This window comes from Apodemus sylvaticus, chromosome 13, assembly GCF_947179515.1.
Source record: "Apodemus sylvaticus chromosome 13, mApoSyl1.1, whole genome shotgun sequence".
NCBI lineage: Eukaryota > Metazoa > Chordata > Mammalia > Rodentia > Muridae > Apodemus > Apodemus sylvaticus.
The window spans coordinates 91,749,094-91,763,432 of NC_067484.1; the positions used below are offsets into that span (position 1 = coordinate 91,749,094).

A 14,339-nucleotide genomic window follows, 5' to 3' on the forward strand; every position below is an offset into this window, starting at 1 on the left:
AGGACCCCCACAGGCTGCATAGCAAGGCCCCTGTAGTGAATCCCAGTCCTCCAACTAAGTTCACTCTATCCACAGGATAGAATGGCTGTCTCTTCAGGCTCCGTTGCTAGGTTCAGGAAGGGATCACACCCATCTAGACAACCCTCCCAGGTGTTCAGCCCAGCCCTCAGAGCTAACCTTGGATTCATTCTCTTCTGGAACGCTGGGCTTAATTAGTTAGCAGTGTTTCATTTTGATAGTTTTCCACAAGTGAAAACAGTTTCTAGTACTTTCAAAACCTGAATAAAAACAGCTGCGAATTGAGATCTTCAAGGTTTCAGGCCCTGAATTTGCCTCATCACGCATCACTGGCTCCACAAATCAATAATCCATATTTTATTATATAATAAAGGCTGTCTGTAATTGAATTAGCTCATTCTCTCCATTTGATTAGGTTCATTCATGGAGAGGATGAAAGAATGCACACATACCTCCATATATTACATTATTTGAACGTAAAGAGCTTGAGAATTTGTTTCAGTGTTGTTTATCCAGGGGGTATGACTCCCAGCCCACTTATGTGGGGATGATAGCATCACTGTGCTGCAGTTAACCCGACATGGGTACCAACCGTATGCTAGGTCTCCCTTCTACAAAGAGCGATCCCACTCTAAAACTTGGAAAGACAATTGAGATGGTCTTTGTTTGGGGTTTTGTTTTCTTTTTCCTCTACAATCCTTCCCCCTAAGGTCATTTCTTCTTATCTACCTGAAGTCTGTAATTTGGGGCCTCTGTGAGTGCTTACTCTGAAGCAAAAGTTAGTGCCAATTTAATAAGAACACCTAGTGGGAAAGGAGACCTGCCAGGACAGGGCTCCAGGACAACTGTGTGCTCGTCCTATATTCATATATATATATATACATATTATATGTGTGTATATATTAGTATACACACATATAATATGTATATCATATATACAGAGAGGAAATATATTATATATAATATATATTTGCTGTTTCTATATAAGCTTCAAGATTTGTCTTCACATTGCATTATATATATAATATACATATACATAATGTATATATTATATAGAGAGGAAATATATTATAGATAATATATAAATTATATGTATTTGCTGTTTCTATACAAGCTGTGAGATTTGTCTTCACATTGCATTTCATATATATGTAATATACATATATAATATAGAGAGAAAATATATATTATATATTTATATATATAGGAAATATTTATATATAATATATATAGCATATATATTATATATATAGAGAGGAAATATATACTAGATTCTGCTGACGGTTTGGCACCAGATGATGTGTGCTGTAACACAGTTTGCCTTGTAGCTCTAGAATCTTGCCTGAAGATATTTTACGACAGTGTTTCCTAGACTTTGATTCAGTGGAGGGAAAAGGAGGTTTTCTTAAGAGTGTACACTTTAGGATGCTAGTTCCTTTTTCTTCCAGCACCATGCATGGATGTGCAAAATTGTTTCCTTGACCCTTATTTCTTTTTCCCTCCTTTGGTGCCAGGATTAAGGGGGAATCTTTCTTTTAACATTAACATTCGTTTTGAAACTGTTGAAACAAGTCTAAATATATACCTGAGTACCTGGAGCTGTAAGAGCAGGGTGTAGAGGGAGCGTGGAGCAGTGTTCGTCCATGTACTGCCAGGTGTATTTCTGCCTTTGACACGGCCTGCCCAGCGCTTCGAGGGATTTTCAGTGTTACTAGGCAGGCTCACAAGAGCAACAGGCCTCCTGACGGAGGTAAAGAGCCGCGGCCGGCGCAGCCCGAGTACCTGGTGAAGGAAGGATGCACAGTGTTAGGCACAGAAGCACCCTGCCTCAGACTCCATTTCCGTGTCATGTCTGTGATCACAGGTCCCTGTGTCTATTTCCCCTCCTGCCCAGAACCGTCTTTCTGTGGCTGGTTTGCATTTGTGTCTGAAGTGCCAGGCAGTTTAATGAAGTTATTCTTTTATAAATTTTGCAACACTGAAGCAAGCACGATGGCTTTAAATTAGAATAAGTGCCACTTGTGTGTGGCGGGTCCCTCGGAGGCCGGCCTCCCGTTGCCTGGGCCTTTCTGCTTGGCCTTGTGCATCTGTGTGCTTGTTTACACGGCACACCTTTGAATTTGCCTGAATGTGCGCCATGGCTGTCGCCCGGCCCTCTGCTAAGAGACGGTCTTTCTTCCAGGATCATGTTAAATACTTCACATTAAAGAGTGCTTTTTTTTTAAAATTATATTGCCTTATTGTAATGAATTCAAATTAACTTGGAGGAGCAAATTGTATAAGGATGTGAGGGTTACAGATTGCTCTCTCCATAGTTACAGCACACCTCTGTGTGAGGGGATTAAAGGGCGGCCTCTCTGGTCGCTCAGAATACTTGAAGGGGTGAGGAGACTGTCACAGACCAAGAAGCAAAGCAGAAAAGGCGCCCCGTAAGTGGCATGAGAGGAGGAACCTCGCACAGAGGTTCTTAAACAGACACCAAGTCTCTATGGTGGAGGGGCACATGGAAGACACTGCTGTCATTTTATAACCAGAAATACCGTAGCAGAAACAGTGTGCAAGTGACAGTGTAAGCGTAATATAGCCGGCTGCCTTAAAGAATAAGGCAAATCCCCAGATATCCGGCTCAATGAGAGAGAGGGTGCCTGCCACCCAGCCTGAGGGCCAGCTCCATCCCTGGGGAATGCACACAGTGGAAGGGAGAATCAGCTCCAGAACCTGTCTTCTGACCCTCAGATGGTGCCTCTGTGAGCTGCTTCTAAACTAAGCTGAGCTCAGAGGATGTAAAGGAGGCTTCCAGAAAGGGGTCCTGATGCTGTCTTAAACATAGAGAAAGATACAGAGAAGGGGGGAGAAAGGCCAGCCAGGAGGGGGGATGAGGGGAGCGTGACGGTGCGAGCCTTCCTACCCAGGAATTGTTACTTAATGTGGAAAACAGTCAGATATTTCACTGGGGCTATGACATGTTTGTATTTCAAAGAATTTGCTCACAATCTCGAACAGAGCCCTTTGGGGACTTCCTTAAGTGGCACCCCGCCCCATCTCAGACAGTTCCAGAGGGGTTGAAAGATCTGAAGAGGACAAGGAGCCCGTGCCTGAATGTAATTCATTCTCTCCGTAGCACACGCTTGCTTGCCTGCTCAGGCATGGAAATGTTCACATAATCTCAGGGCGTGGCTCATGTTCGACTCTGCTTAATGATATCAATCGATTGCTATATCTCGACCTGCTAGACAACTGTTTGGTCGCTGGTGGTAGGCAAACAGATTTTCTGTTACCTTTAATGAATTATGGTGTATTTGACTCGAGCGTAGAGAGCGTGGCAGTGTTATCATTGAAAACAAGAGATTGTTGGAGAGATGGCCCCTTGGCAAGAGCGCTTGTCATGCACGCGTGGTGATGTGAGTTCAGACCCCTGCAGCCATGGAAAAGCTGGTGTATATCTGTGCACCTGTAACCCAAGTTACAGAAGAAGCAGCCTGGGGGATCACTGGGGTTCGGGCCTGCCAGCCTGGCTGAATGCTGTGCCCCTGGGCAGTGAGTGCCTGTCTCAAAGGTATAAGGCTCCACATCTGATGTCACTGTCTGGCTTCTGCACATGCTGGAGCACATGAGCCTTGGAACACACACACACACACACACACTCACTCACTCACTCACTCATACACACACACACACACACACACATTGTCACGGGTGGGGGTGGCACATACTTTGCCTCCTTTTTCACAATTATTGGAATTCGGTTGAAGGGAACCCCTGTCCTATCAAATTGAAAGGCAGCGAATCACAGCTCCTCCTTCTCACAAAGGTTACCCTGTGAATATAAATCACCAGTGCTGGGTGCCTTTCCCGTTCTAATCAGATGACCTTTTGAAACTGATGGACCAGAGTTTAAATCCTACGGCTGCCAGTCAGTTTTTAAATCAATGCCTGGCCCCAGCACCCTTTGGAACCTCACTGGATCTCAGTGGCTTGCTCACGCAGAAGCACCACAAATGCAGCTTGGGGGAATGTTATAGCTGATTGCAGGGCAGCCCAACTTGATTGTAAGATCCTGGGCCAAGGAGAGTGATGAGGATTTATTTCACTAAGTAAGTCCTCTTTTAAAAAATAAAAATTAGAAAACAATCCTTCCAGGATTCAAAAATCTAAAAACAGAGGAGGCTGGCTGTGTATCTGCATTGCTTGTAAGAGGGCATTTCTGAGCAATTATCAATCTAAGATAATTATTTGTTGCTAATTACTACACAAGCCCATTAAATATTTAGCAGAAGTTTGTTTAATTGTGTTGGACTGGGGAAGAGATGCCCGAGCATCACTTTAGCGTGGAGAGCCAGTGGTGTACACTCTAGAGCCTGGCAGAAAGGAAATTTGTATTCGCCCAAGATTAACACATTAACGTCAGACAAGCCTCTCCCCTCCTCCTTGCACAGAGTTATTTATCTTTGAGGTATTAAAATTGAAGCACGAAGAAGGGGGCACTGTTCACGGATGTAAGATTGGAAGGAGGTCATTCCTAACCTTGTTTACAGATGTTCTTGTGTAGAAGGTACCAGTGTGATAAATTAAACATTACGGCAGAAAAAAATTAAAGCTTAGCTACAAGTGGTGCATGCACACATCTGTGTGGGAAGAGCTGACCTAATCCCTGAATATCTTATTAGACAGTATTGCCTGTCAAAGACTTCTGTCCCCCAACACACTGAGAGTCTGTCATTCTAGAGGCAGAATCATCATCGCCTGGGTCCTCTTCTTTCTGCTTTGTATATTATGATTGCAATTTCCTGTTGGCTTCTTGCACGTAAACAGGTAGCTAAATTTGTTGATTGCTTGCAAAAAAAGAAAAATCAACTATCTACTTTTAAAATATTTCCCAGTGGCCACTGTTTTGCCAGTTCTTCCAATCCAGAACTTTCTGTGAATCTCAATGCAAACTATTGTGAGTTCTAAAGAGAAAGGTAGATGTGTTTGTTGTTGCTGCTGCTGCTGCTACTGCTGCTGTTTTTAATTTTGTATTGTGTTGTGTTGGAGAAGCACAGACTGGCAGACAGAAAGACACTTCCGTGCCTTGGTGCACATTCGGGGATCAGAGGGTGTTGGTTCTTGCCCCCTGCCTGGTTCATTTGGGACATGTGCTAACTTATCACAGGTGGTTTCTTAAGGGTTTGGGGTATGGAACTCAGGAACTCACACTTGGAAAGCATGCAGATACTCGCAATACATCTATGTCTCCAGACCTCCAAAGAGGAGAGCCTTCAAGACTCTCCAGAATGCAAAACAGTTAGAAATCAGCACATAACCAGAATCATACTATTCTTTTAAAGATCTTCCTGGAAAATGGAATTGTTACCATGTTAACATTGCCCATTTGTAGTCCTACAATATAATTTGGCCTTTTGAGGTGGCTTGTTTTATTTCTCTATACTGTTTAATTGTCAAAATACTGGAAATTATTATACGTTCTGACTTAAAAGTTGCATCATTTAACTAATTAGTCTTTCCTTCTCAAGACTTATATTAAACTAAGTCCCAGATAATGTTCTTGCTGCATTATAAACCACCATGAAATTTTCCAGATTGGTTAAATATTGCTTGTTTGTTTGTTTATTTTGTTTTAAAGAAGAAGCAAAATGTGAGGTCATGCAGTGATTGATTCCAGAGCTTAAGAAATGAAAGAAGGAAGACCATTTTAATCATTCTCAGCTACATAGTTAGAGGCCAGCCTGATTTATACGAAACCCTTTCTGAAAACTAACAAACAAAAAAATGTAATGTGTTGAACACTAGCCACTTTCTAAACCGATGTCTCCCCTCCTCTCCACACGGCTGGTAGCTTAGTCCCCACCAAACCCCGTGATGTCTAAGAACTCTGGCTTGGCCCTGTGGCACTGAGCTTTGCCTGTGTTCCTTGCCCTCTTTACCGCTTCAAGCCATGGGTATGTGTAGGTTCTCTAAAAAGTCAGCTTACAGCCCCTCACAGAAGGCAGAGGGTCTTTACTCTGGTCCCTTTGAACCTTGTCTCCTCTGACAGACAGTATGAACCATAGCCAGATGCCACCCTTCATCTCTTAAGAGCTACCCACCAGGCAGTTCCTCTTAGGTCCTTCCTAACTAGGAAACTACATCTTTCTTTTTATTCTATGTATCATATACAGGTATAATAATTCCTGCCAGTAAAGGTAGACCAGAGGTAGTGATAGCTCAGGGTTGTTTTTAAAGTAGACATTTACTTTCACACCCAGAATAGTAACTTTCACAGCTTAATTCCCAAGTCACTTTAGACATTGTGGCAACGTGAGCTTCCCTAAGGACTGTTGTTTCCTTGGCCTGGGGTAAACCGTCTTTGCCATTTATATGTAAACAGTTGAGTGAGTGGACATTTCTGGAGAAATTTAGTTCCATCCACAGATAATGCTGCATATAATATATCCTCAAAGGATCCTTTGCAGAATCTCTGAAAGCTTGGCTACACTCACCCTATGGCACTATTTTAAAAAGCCATGCAGTGCAGTCCAGTGTGTGTGTGTGTGTGTGTGTGTGTGTGTGTGTGTGTGTGTGTGCATGTATGTGTGTGTGTGTGTGTGTGTGTGTGTGTGTGTGTGTGTGGACATGTATTATTTTCATAAGAGGAAGGGCATATCCCACAGACTGAGAGCAAGTAGCACACCTGAAGATGGACAGCATGGCAAACTCATATACTTCAGGACAGAGACAAATCAAAACCTCCAACTTGATCATATGTCAGTAAACTTGTCTGTGCAAATACAGGCCAGCAGCAAGGGCTCCTAGTGGCCATTTCTCCACACTGCTTTATCCAGCCGGTGGCCAGTGGGCCACACCAGGACAGGTTAGCGCTGAGGGCAGACCAGAACATGTCCATAAATGGGAAGCATTGTGGAGCTTTCTTGTGATTTTTGGTTTTGTGACTCGACTGCATGGATCTCAAATGTGAACTTTAGACATCACAGCATCCCCTCTCAGTATCCGGATGTGACACACCACAGACCAACATTTCTGCATGTCTCCTTTGCCCATGGACCAATTCTTTCTTCTTGAAATTTAACATTAATTGAATAGTAGATCTCCCTTTTATCCAACTCTTTCATTTATTCATGCACAAACATTTTCCGAATAGCATAAGGCAGTGGTCCCCTACAAAGAAGGATTTCTCCCACTGAGAGAGATGTAGTGATGTCTGGGGACAAATGTTACGGTATAAACCAATACACCTTCTATAGGCCCAGTACCACCATGACTGATGTCAGCAAAGCCGGGGTTACCGACCTGACTGAGGCAGGCTGTGCTGGCGTTTTGGGATCCTCTGCAGTGCTTTAATATCCAGGGACAGGAGTGGCGTCTGTGCATCTAACAGAAAAGGCCTCTTTGCATCACCCCCAACCTCCGGCTCTCCCTTCTGAGCACCAGCTCATAAACTTGTCTCTCCCACACTGTAGAACCAGAACAGCTCAGTTCTCATAGGCTCATTAACACGAACATCCAAAGAGCAACACAAATACGTATGAGAAAGGTAACTCCTTTTCTATGAAAAAATATGATTAAAAACTTTAATGACAGAATTGTTTGAAAAACAGGCCTAACACCTAAGGTCGATTAAAACACTTCTCTCCTGGCCAGGTTACAATCTCTCATGTGACGGCCCTTTTCTGTCTGTGATAGCATTTTCCTGATCATTTCTGGTGATTCCATTTCACCTTTGTTTTAATATTAAGATATAACTAAGTGTCACCCAGAAGGGTTCAGAGATGTCGGCCCAGGTCCATGAGAACCCCTAAATGTCAAAAAAGGTCTCTGTAGGTCCACAGTGCTAGCAGCACGAGATGAAAAAAACAGAGCTCTGTCACTGCTAACGTGATGATCACTGCAGAATCTGTGGCATTGAAGAGGGGCAGATGCAGGCGGGTACAGAAATGCCACCTCCACATGACAATAGAAAAGTAGTGCCTTCTTACCGAATACATTCTTCAGATGTGTTCGTGAGTCCGCTTCCCTTGCTGTGAGAAATCTATGTGTGTTGATATGCTGTCTTTTTTACTTTTTTTTTTCTGTTTTGGTCATCAAATCACTAAGGGAAAAATAACACACACAAAAGAACATCCACTGACATATCTCATGAAAATGTGCAAGCTCACATACGTGTTCCTGATGTTGCCCAGGTAGGGTCTATGGAAACACTATCGTACAAGGTGTCTCCCTATAGGAAGTGTACAGTGACCACTCTGGGTAAGCAAGTGGGTTTGAATGCACAGGTGGTTGGTTCAGGTCTTGGATGCAATTCTTAGAACTTTCTTCTGCTAGTCCCTGGCTAAGGGGTGGATTAGATTCATTCAGATTTAAATGTATGAGACTTTGTCTGTGTAGGCTCTGAAGGCGTTTCCTCATTAGCATTCCTCTCCTGTTAGCCTCTTTAAGATGCTTGAGGGCCACCCTATGCCTTTGGGGCTGTTTCCTTCCCTCCATCATCCAGGGTCAATAGCCCCTCGCCCGAAATCGCTCCCTGTGTACACAGTCAAAACTATTTTACTAGCAGAGAAGAAGTTAGGAATGAAAAAGAGAGAGGGTAGAAATGTAAAACTCTTGATTAGAAAGTATAATTTAATAGAACATGTATTGAACCAAATGTATTGATTAATGTAGAAGATATAGTACTTATATTGATTTGAACCAGAGATTTAGTACTAAAAGCTCTAAGCCAAAAAAGCTGTTGTGGATTGCTACAAAAGTCAGTTTAATGCTGTCCTTGGAATGCCTTCAGGAAAAAATTCTTCTAATGTTTGAGGACTAGGTAGAATGCGGTATATGTCAGTCTGATCCCACGGGGGTTTATTTTGTACTCTAATAGCTGTTACGAGCCTACATTATATCCAAGGAGTAATTTTCCTTAGAGGTGCCCAGCTCGCTTTGTGTCAATATTCTAGCATTTTAAGTCACGTACAGTATATGCTTCTGGGAACAGAGAAGGAGCCAGCCAGACTCATAAAGGCCTGCATTCATTAATAAAGGCAGAGGCTTCTGTCCCCCATTGCCCACTACAGGGAAGCCTCTTTGGCCTTCAGGGACCCTGTACAGACACATTTAAAGGAAGCTCTATTTTGAGTGGGCAGGAGATGAAATGTACGACTTGGAGGTATTTCTTAAGCCAGCTCTGTGCCCGAGCGCAGGGGTGACCTCCTGGGTCAAAGAAGAAGGCAGGTCAAAAAGACTTATTATCCAGCCCGTTGGAAACCAATTGCTTTTGTTTAAAAATAAATAAATAAATAATGAAAAAGCCAGGATGCTTAAAGGTGGACAGTGATATAAAATTCAGTTTACCACTTTCTGAAAAGAAAGCTCACAACCTTGTGTGTGAACCGCAATGTGCTTCTAAGAAAACTAGGAGCACACTGATTAGCCTGTGTTTACAGACAAACGGCCGGCCCAAGTGATAAAGGGAAGAGTGATATAATTAGTTAATCAGCGAAGATTGATTGAGATATTTGTATTCTTCAACTAAAGGAAAAAAGAACGTTACCACAGCCTTGTCACCATCTGTTGAAGATGCAGCCACACTCGATCTTTACGTTCCTGTGGGTTTTTTATTTCCTGCCTTGCTTTGTCTCTGAGCTCTGATTGTACCAGTCTGAAAGCATCTCATTTAAACGGAATCCAACCTTGGTGTACACTGACTGCGCGGGGGCTTGGTGGAGAGCTCCTCCTTGTCTTTCTTCTTTCCTCCTCTTCAGTCCTTTTTTTAAAAATAACACGCTGGTCCTCTTCTGGTTCTTGGAGCTTGCCTATATTTGTTTTGGCAGAAAGGAGCCACAAATGGATAAGTCGTGCTTTAAAGAAAAAAAGATTTACATCTTTGAGTCAACAGATTATATATATATATAAATCTGTGTGTGTGTGTGTATAATTTATATATTTATATAAAATATAAATATATATATATTTATATATATAAAACCCTGTTTGGATGCTCTTCAATTATTATTGCCACTTAACATTTCAGTGGTGTTGACACCACTGAGACCCAAGATCTGGCGTTCGCTGAGAATCAGCAAAGTCCGAACAATCCGTGGGCACCACTTTTTTGGGGTAGAAATGAACATTTTTAGATCCTCCCTTTAAAAGCTGGACTTTTATCGTGGTTCTAGACACATTGGATCATCTCAAAACTGAAAGGTGAACAGTTTCAGAAGATCATGGGTTTTCATTTTTATTTTAAAAAAAAGTGTTTTCCTTGGAATACATTTAAAATAGGATTAAACGGTTTGACCAGCAAATGTGGTCAGCTCTGCAAGTTAATCATTTGTTGGAGTGCCAAGCCTAAAATGAGAATTCCAGTCTTGTAAAATGGAAGGCTCACATCTAAAATGTCTCGCATTTAAAGACATACATGGCACTGGGGCGGGGGTGGGGGGTGCTTAAGGCCCTCATCTGTTTTTTAGCTTCTAAGTTTAATTTCACATTTACGGGTAGGGAGGGGGGAGAACTCACACACTCCTTCCAAACAGGTCCTTTACAATGAGAAGAGTGTTCCAGAATCCTTCCTGTTAAAGTATCAGGCCTAGATAGATCTTCTTTTAGGCTTTAAGGTATGTCACGGGTTTGATTTTTTTTTTAACACAAACCCCCCTCGTGTAAAACAACTGTTCATAACTGGGATTAATGGTTTTCAATTTTCAGTTACTTAGACATGGGGTCTCCAGGAGATGGCTTTTTGCAGAGTAGAATATGGCTCTCTGTGGGATTGCACAAGTTTTCTTCTCTTTCACTTCCTTTTCTGTCACCGCCCCCACCTCCACCAATGTTGCTCTGATGTTCCTCTCGATTATGTAAAACACTTTGCCTCCATTGGAACAGATATTTTTTCTCATAACCTGTCATTGCATTAAAGTGCTTTGGGAATGTGAATTGCTGTGTAAAATTGGTGAGATTACCCACTGCTTTGTTCTAGTGAAGTGGTTTCCTTCAGACCTTAAAGAGTTCCGAACTCTGCACAAGAGAGGGCTGCTTGGGGAAGGCTGGGGGTGCTTTTTCTCACTGCTCTTCGTCCGTGGGGCCTCAGGACGGGCTCTGCCGTGTAGCCCCACTGCCAGGGCAGCACTGCGCCACGCTGCCTGGCCTCCCTCAGCTCCTGGCTTCTGGCATCTACACCTTGTCTTTCCACTTGCTTCTTGGAGGCCTTTCCCAGCACACAGTGTCTAGAATTTCTTAAAATACGAAAATCACTTGCACAGGAAGACGTGTTTCCCATCCAGAGAGACATCTGAGGCCACATCTGGAGACTGACTTTGTGTCCGTTTTCATCCACACTTACAAGACAATCGAATGAATGCGTGACTCAGACACACCATCCATCCTTCCACTCTCAGTGGACCTGGGACAGGGTACAAGTGTAGGAAGCAGAAACATCCCATGGATCCCCAAAAGAAATCCCTTGAGCATACCAGAAATATCTGGAATCCCTCTCCTTCACTCCAGCAAAAATATGCCCATTTCCCATGGACCTCTGGGGATGTGCCTCCTTCCCTCCATGAGAATTGCTGTCCGTGGTGGGCAGCCAGGACTGGAGGAGACCCTCATTGGCTGGAGCCAAAAAGGGGGGGCGGTTGGCTGTGATGGTCAATACTGATGTCAAGTGGACAGGTTCTAGAATCATCTAGGAGACAAGTGCCTGGGCACACCTGGGTAAGGGGGGGATCATCTAGATTAGATTAGCTTCTGTGCATGCTCAGGAGGCATTATGGAGAGAGGTTAATTAAGGGGAAAAGACCCACAGTAATGACTGGCAGCAGCATTCCATGGGCGGGGATCCTAGGCGGGATAGAGAGGGGTGAGCACGAGTACTCACCTCCTCCTGCCTCCTAACTATGGGTACCGTGTAAGAGCCGCCTCAAACCCTGGCTGCAGGGACTTCCTAGCAGCGGTGGTCTGTATCCACAGACAGTGTGCGAGCCAAAATGAACCTCCCTGCCCTAAGTCCCCTTGGTCAGGCCCTTGGCCTCAGCAGCATGACAGATTTAATATGGCGAGGGTAAAGGTTCTCCGTGTGTTCAGGCGTCTCCACCTGACAGGACCCTAGCATTTTGTCATCTCCTCTGCTGATGAGACACATCCAAGGATTTCTATTTGGTATAAACTTGCATTTCCCCCAACCTGCCTCTGCCCCATTTCAGGAATTGTTTTTTATCTGTTGTTTCTCTTAACCTTCAGAGCAGTTCTTAGTTCAATTACTTCGGTATACTGCAATAATGTGATTAAAATATATCTACATATATATTTTCAGAAGTGTAAGTATTTAGTGTGATTGTTAGAAACTAGATCTGTGCCCCTGTCTGTTGTGTGTGTGTGTGTGTTGGGGGGGGTATGGACCACATTACGAAACTTAGGAATAACATGATAAAGATAAGACTGTTGAGTTATTTCTTTTTTAAACATTAATTGGAAGAAAAACAAAGCACTAAACATCACCTATCAGTAGCCTAGCACTTAGCTATCTATTATCCTGGCTTTCATTTCTTTCATTTTATAATTCTGTTGTAGCTTCTTTTTGTTTTGTTTTTAGTTCAGACCTTTCTACAAAACCACTTTTGACTTTGAAATAACAAATGAAGCAGTATAGTTGGGGGTTTTAACTTTTTTTTAATATGTGTAAACCTGTAATCATAGCTGTGCGGATCTTTAAGAAAATAGGGAAGCTTTTTGCTCCCACCAGTATTTTTAATATGTTTTCAGAGAAACACCTCCCAGACATATTTAAAATCAATACCCAGACAAAAGAGGTGGCATAAAAATAGTTTACTTTTAAATGCACTTGGAGGCCAGGACTACTAGAGAGCAAGCCATCCCTTTGAAGAGAATGGAGCAAGGATGTTTTACATAAGCTCGCAATAAAACAAAGCTGGCTTGACTCATTTATTTTTTGCAGTTTGGGCTCCCGCCCAGGGTGGGTAATACCAGAGTCCCCGCAGGCATGACTGTCCATCACACCGTAACTGTGGTGGGAAGGGACCTAGTCCCACTGTCCATCTCCTTCATTGCAAAGCTAAATCTGAAACAGGGAAGAGAGCTAGGCCTTTTGTCCCTCTCTGTCACCTGGATAGTGTGACAGCCCCAGGAGGGCGCTATCAGCCTCCCCTCGCCGGGCTTTGGTCGCACAGCCTAAACCTCTGAACTAGTGGCTGGCTAGCCATCTGTCCTCAGGGATGCTAAAGGCCACAAAGATCTCACAAAGTGTTCTGCTTCAGATACTCATTTAGCTCCTCTTCTGCGCTTACGACCAATTCCAAACTTTTTAGTGATGTTTTAAAATTCCTTGTATTTTATGCCTAAACTACCATTCATTTGTGTTTCCATTCAGTATTCATGCTTCTAAACTCTCTAAAGATCTTAGTCAATCAGAACAGGCACACATGCACATGTGCAGGACACACACACACACATTCTTGCATCATTGTCTTCACCATGGCCTGTGCTTCGGCCTTCCATGCCCTCCTGAGGTCTCTATCACGTTTCCAGCCTCACTGGAAACATCAGCTCACTCCCTGCTGCTGGTGCTGCCTTCCCTGATGATGAGGTGGGCCTGGGAAAAGCCGTGGCATTTCTGTGCTCCTTTCCATTATTTTTGGTCCTATCACTGAATTGCCATGTGCCTATAGGACTTTCTTCTTTGGATCATGAGAACTTTGATGAGCTCAAGGTAGAAACTATGTCTCTTCCCACATCCCATGTCCAGTTGGTCAGGTCCTCTCTACTGAGCAGTACGTGCTGTGCACTCTGCCATGTACTGACAGCAGCACTCCACAGGTTCGTATGAAGGCACATCAAAACTACCATCCATCGTGAGGCTGGGAGGCTTTTGGAAGTCAGAGAAAAAGGAAATGTGTTTTAGGTTGGGTTAGCATGAAGAGGCTGCATTTCAAGCTAGGCTTCAGAGCTCTGATCAGAAGGACGGAATGGAGTGTGGATGACGAGGGGCAGACTGCCTGGGGGAAGCTCGGAGAGCCAAGGCTCAGTCTCCAGTGAACACCTGGAGGCCCGAGGCCACCCTCCGTAGAAATGGCCATCTTTAGCACCATGCGCGGGGCTGGAGAAGACCTGCACGCTTTGGTCGCCCCAGCCCTATCTGCTGGATAGGTGTCCCAGCTCCCCCCTCACAATTTGGAAAGAAGTTATCTAATCAAAGTAAGGATGTGCTAGAGTGGGGGTGGGGGGAGCGGGATACCAAACTTTCTAATGCAGCCTTGGGAGCAACACCAGGCCCAGCGCAGGGCGCTAAGGCAGACTGCTGGCATTTCCCGCAGAGTCCCAGCATG

The 14,339-nt window shown here is 43.8% G+C and overlaps 1 protein-coding gene across 3 annotated transcripts in view; it reads left to right on the forward strand.

Moving 5' to 3' along the window:
• Znf521 (zinc finger protein 521) overlaps positions 1–14,339 on the forward strand; it is a 287,886-nt gene that overhangs the window by 272,213 nt on the left and 1,334 nt on the right. The gene's annotated exons all lie outside the window — the stretch shown is intronic.